This window comes from Arachis hypogaea, chromosome 3 (assembly GCF_003086295.3).
Source record: "Arachis hypogaea cultivar Tifrunner chromosome 3, arahy.Tifrunner.gnm2.J5K5, whole genome shotgun sequence".
In the NCBI taxonomy this organism is placed as follows: domain Eukaryota; kingdom Viridiplantae; phylum Streptophyta; class Magnoliopsida; order Fabales; family Fabaceae; genus Arachis; species Arachis hypogaea.
In genome coordinates, this window is record NC_092038.1 from 111,577,884 (window position 1) to 111,583,883 (window position 6,000).

Consider the following 6,000-nt stretch of genomic DNA (forward strand, 5'->3'; position numbering starts at 1 on the left):
CACACCAAACTTAGAAGGTTTGCTCGTCCTCGAGCAAAAGAAGAAAGAAGAGAGTAGAAGAAGAAGAAATAGAAGAGATGAATGTGGCTTTGTGGTTCGGCCAAGGGGGAGAAGTAGTGTTTTGGTTGTGTGAAAATGAATGAGTGAAGATGGGTTTATATAGGGGTGGAGAGAGGGGTAGGGTTCGGTCATGTGAGGGTGGGTTAGGAGGGAAAGTGGTTTGAATTTGAATGGTGAGGTAGGTGAGGTTTTATGAAGGATGGATGTGAGTGGTGAGGAGAATAGTGGGATTTGATAGGTGAGGGGTTTTTGGGGAAGAGGTATTGAGGTGATTGGTGAATGGGTGAAGAAGAGAAAGAGTGGTGGGGTAGGTGGGGATCCTGTGGGGTTCACAAATCCTGAGGTGTCAAGGAAAATTCATCCCTACACCAAGTGGCGAGCAAAATTGCTCCTTCTGCCAATCCTGGCGTTAAACACCGGGCTGGTGCCCATTTCTGGCGTTTAACGCCAGCTTCTTTCCCCTTCCTGGCGTTTAACGCCAATCTGGTGCCCCTTTCTGGCGTTAAACGCCCAGAATGGTGCCAGACTGGGCGTTAAACGCCCATTTGCTGCCCTTACTGGCGTTTAAACGCCAGCAAGTTTTCTTCCAGGGTGTGCTATTTTTCTTTCTGTTTTTCATTCTGTTTTTGCTTTTTCAATTGATTTTGTGACTTCCCATGATCATCAACCTACAGAAAATATAAAATAACAAAGGAAATATAGAAAAATATAACATTGGGTTGCCTCCCAATAAGTGCTTCTTTAATGTCATTAGCTTGACAGTGGGCTCGCATGGAGCATCACAGATACTCAGAGAAATATTGGAACCCCCCAACACCAAACTTAGAGTTTGAATGTGGGGGTTTAACACCAAACTTAGAGTTTGAATGTGGGGGTTCAACACCAAACTTGAGCCTTAAACACAAGGGATTCTTCATTCACTTGAATGATCAATTCTCCTCTGTCAACATCAATCACAGCCTTTGCTGTGGCTAGGAAGGGTCTGCTAAGGATGATGGATTCATCCATGCACTTCCCAGTCTCTAGGACTATGAAATCAGCAGGGATGCAATGGTCTTCAACTTTTACCAGAACATCCTCTACAAGTCCATAAGCTTGTTTTCTTGAATTGTCTGCCATCTCTAGTGAGATTCTTGCAGCTTGTACCTCAAAGATCCCTAGCTTCTCCATTACAGAGAGAGGCATGATGTTTATGCTTGACCCTAGGTCACACAGAGCCTTCTTGAAGGTCATGGTGCCTATTGTACAAGGTATTGAGAACTTCCCAGGGTCCTGTCTCTTTTGAGGTAGTTTCTGCCTAGACAAGTCAGTCAGTTCTTTGGTGATCAAAGGGGGTTCATCCTCCCAAGTCTCATTACCAAATAACTTGTCATTTAGCTTCATGATTGCTCCAAGGTACTTAGCAACTTGCTCTTCAGTGACATCTTCATCCTCTTCAGAGGACGAATACTCATCAGAGCTCATGAATGGCAGGAGTAAATCCAATGGAATCTCTATGGTCTCAGTGTGAGCCTCAGATTCCCATGGTTCCTCATTAGGGAACTCATTGGAGGCCAGTGGACGTCCATTGAGGTCTTCCTCAGTGGCGCTCACTGCCTCTTTCTCCTCTCCAAGTTCGGCCATGTTGATGGCCTTGTACTCTCCTTTTGGATTCTCTTCTGTATTGCTTGGAAGAGTGCTAGGAGGGAGTTCAGTGACTTTCTTGCTCAGCTGACCCACTTGTGCCTCCAAATTTCTAATGGAGGACCTTGTTTCAGTCATGAAACTTTGAGTGGTTTTGATTAGATCAGAGACCATGGTTGCTAAGTCAGAGTAGCTCTGCTTAGAATTCTCTATCTGTTGCTGAGAAGATGATGGAAAAGGCTTGCCATTGCTAAACTTGTTTCTTCCACCATTATTGTTGTTGAAACCTTGTTGAGGTCTCTGTTGATCCTTCCATGAGAGATTTGGATTATTTCTCCATGAAGGATTATAGGTGTTTCCATAGGGTTCTCCCATGTAATTCACCTCTTCCATTGAAGGGTTCTCAGGATCATAAGCTTCTTCTTCAGATGAAGCATCCTTAGTACTGCCTGGTGCAGCTTGCATTTCAAACAGACTTTGAGAAATCATATTGACTTGCTGAGTCAATATTTTGTTCTGAGTCAATATGGCGTTCAGAGTATCAATCTCAAGAACTCCTTTCTTCTGATTCGTCCCATTGTTCACTGGATTCCTTTCAGAAGTGTACATGAATTGGTTATTTGCAACCATTTTAATGAGTTTCTGAGCTTCTGCAGGCGTCTTCTTCAGATGAAGAGATCCTCCAGCAGAGCTATCCAATGACATCTTGGACAGTTCAGACAAACCATCATAGAAGATACCTATGATGGTCCACTCAGAAAGCATGTTAGAAGGACACTTTCTGATCAATTGTTTGTATCTTTCCCAAGCTTCATAGAGGGATTCACCTTCTTTCTGTCTGAGGGTTTGGACTTCCACTCTAAGCTTACTCAATTTTTGAGGTGGAAAGAACTTTGCCAAGAAGGCATTGACTAGCTTTTCCCAAGAGTTCAGGCTTTCTTTAGGTTGTGAATCCAACCATATCCTAGCTCTTTCTCTTATAGCAAAAGGGAATAGTATAAGTCTGTAGACCTCATGGTCAACCCCATTGGTCTTGACAGTGTCACAGATTTGCAAGAATTCAGCTAAAAACTGATGAGGATCTTCCAATGGAAGTCCATAGAACTTGCAATTCTGTTGCATTAGAGAAACTAATTGAGGCTTAAGCTCAAATTTGTTTGCTCCAATGGCAGGGATAGAGATGCTTCTCCCATAGAAGTCAGGAGTAGGTGCAGTAAAGTCACCCAGCACCTTCCTTGCATTGTTGGCATTGTTGTTATTTTCGGCTGCCATGTCTTCTTCTTTGAAGAATTCTGTTAGGTCCTCTACAGAGAGTTGTGCTTTAGCTTCTCTTAGATTTCGCTTCAAGGTCCTTTCAGGTTCAAGGTCAGCCTCAACAAGAATGCTTTTGTCTTTGCTCCTGCTCATATGAAAGAGAAGAGAACAAGAATATATGGAATCCTCCATGTCACAGTATAGAGATTCCTTGAGGTGTCAGAGGAAAAGAAAAATAGAAGGAAGAGGTAAAAGAATTCGAACTTAGAAAGATAGAGTTCGAATTGTACATGTTAGTCCATAAATAGAAGGATGCGAAAAGAGGGGAAGAAATTTTCGAAAATAAATTAAAAACATTTTAAAAACATTTTGAAAATTGATTGATGATTTTCGAAAACTAAGATTGGGAAAGAAGTAAAGTGATTTTTGAAAAAGATTTTGAAATTAGAAGTCAAAAAGATATGATTGAAAACTTATTTTGAAAAAGATGTGATTAAAAAGATATGATTGAAATGATATAGTTTTAAAAATATATGATTGAAAAGATATGATTGAGAAACAATTTAAAAAGATTTGGTTTTTAAAATTAATGACTTGGCTAACAAGAAAAGATATGATTCAAACATTAAACCTTTCTCAACAGAAAAGGCAACATACTTGAAATGTTGAATCAAATCATTAATTATTAGCAAGTATTTTTGAAAATGGAAAGAAATTGATTTTGAAAAGATATGATTGAAAACATATGATTTGAAAAAGATTTGATTTTGAAAAATTATGAAAACTTGAAAAAAAATTTGAATTGAAAACAAAATCTTCCCTCTTGTGCCATCCTGGCGTTAAATGCCCAGAATGGTATCCATTCTGGCGTTTAACGCCCAAAATGCTACCCTTTTGGGCATTAAACGCACAGCCAGGTGCCCTGGCTGGCGTTTAAACGCCAGTTTTCCTTCTTCACTGGGCATTTTGAACGCCCAGCTTTTTCTGTGTAATTCCTCTGGTGTATGTTCTGAATCTTCAATTCTCTGTATTATTGACTTGAAAAGACACAAATTAAAAATTTTTTGGATTTTTAATGAACAATCAAAATGCAACTAAAATCAAATAAACAATGCATGCAAGACACCAAACTTAGAAGTTTGTACACTACTGACACTAACAAATTGAGAATGCAAATGAGAAACAACAAAACACACAAAACAAGAGAATCTGAAGATCAGAGCAATGAAATCATCAAGAACTACTTAAAGATCAATGAAGACACATGAATGAATTCAAAGAAAGCATGCAATTGACACCAAACTTAAAATGAGACACTAGACTCAAACAAGAAATATTTTTGTTTTTTTATGACTTTGTAATTTTTTTGGATTTTTCGAAAATTATATGGAAAAGAAAATAAAGAGATTCAAAATTTTTAATGAGAATTCCAGGAATCATGCAAAGTTAGTCTAAAGCTTCAGTCTAAAGAAATTAGACATGGCTAGCCAAGCTTCAGTAGGACATTACATTCAAGAGATAAATTGATGAAGATCAATCAGCTTCGGTGATGATAAGAACATCACCTTGAAACACTAGAATTCATTCTTAAAAATTCTGAAAAATACCTAATCTAAGCAACAAAATGAACCGTCAGTTGTCCAAACTCAAACAATCCCCGGCAACGGCGCCAAAAACTTGGTGCACGAAATTGTGATCATCAATGACGCCATCAACATGGTACGCACAATTGCAATCTCAACTCTTTATCACAACTTCACACAACTAACCAGCAAGTGCACTGGGTCATCCAAGTAATAAACCTTACGCGAGTAAGGGTCAATCCCACGGAGATTGTTGGTATAAAGCAAGCTATGGTCATCTTGTAAATCTCAGTCAGGCAGATTCAAATGGTTATGAATGATTTATGAATAAAGCATAAAATAAAGATAGAGATACTTATGCAATTCATTGGTGAGAATTTCATATAAGCGTATGGAGATGCTTTGTCCCTTCCGTCTCTCTGCTTTCCTACTGTCTTCATCCAATCCTTCTTACTCCTTTCCATGGCAAGCTGTATGTTGGGCATCACCATTGTCAATGGCTACAGTCCCATCCTCTCAGTGAAAATGTTCAACGCGCTCTGTCACAGCACGGCTATTCAGCTGTTGGTTCTCGATCATGTCGGAATAGAATCCAGTGATTCTTTTGCGTCTGTCACTAACGCCATACAATCGCGAGTTTGAAGCTCGTCACAGTCATTCAATCATTGAATCCTACTCAGAATACCACAGACAAGGTTTAGACCTTCCGAAATCTCTTGAATGCCGCCATCAATTCTAGCTTATACCACGAAGATTCTGATTAAGGAACCCAAGAGATATCCACTCAATCTAAGGTAGAACGGAGGTGGTTGTTAGGCACACGTTCATAGGTGAGAATGATGATGAGTGTCACGGATCATCACATTCATCAAGTTGAGGAACAAGTGATATCTTAGAACAAGAATAAGCTGAATTGAATAGAAGAACAATAGTAATTGCATTAATACTCGAGGTACAGCAGAGCTCCACACCTTAATCTATGGTGTGTAGAAACTCCACCGTTGAAAATACATAAGAACAAGGTCTAGGCATGGCCGAGAGGCCAGCCCCCATGATCTAAGATAGCATAAGACTACTCAAAGATAGCTACCAAGATGAGAATACAGTAGTAAAAGGTCCTATTTGTAGAGAACTAGTAGCCTATGGTTTACAAAGATGAGTAAATTACATAAAAATCCACTTCCAGGCCAACTTGGTGTGTGCTTGGGCTGAGCATTGAAGCATTTTCGTGTAGAGACTCTTCTTGGAGTTAAACACCAGCTTTTGTGCTAGTTTGGGCATTTAACTCCCATTCTTGTGCTAGTTCCAGCGTTTAACGCCGGGCAGTCTTGAGCTGATTTGGAATGCCGGTTTGGGCCATCAAATATCGAGAAAAGTATGGACTATTATACATTGCTGGAAAGCCAGGATGTCTACTTTCCAACGCCGTTGAGAGTGCGCCATTTGGGCTTCTATAGCTCAAGAAAATCCACTTCGAGTG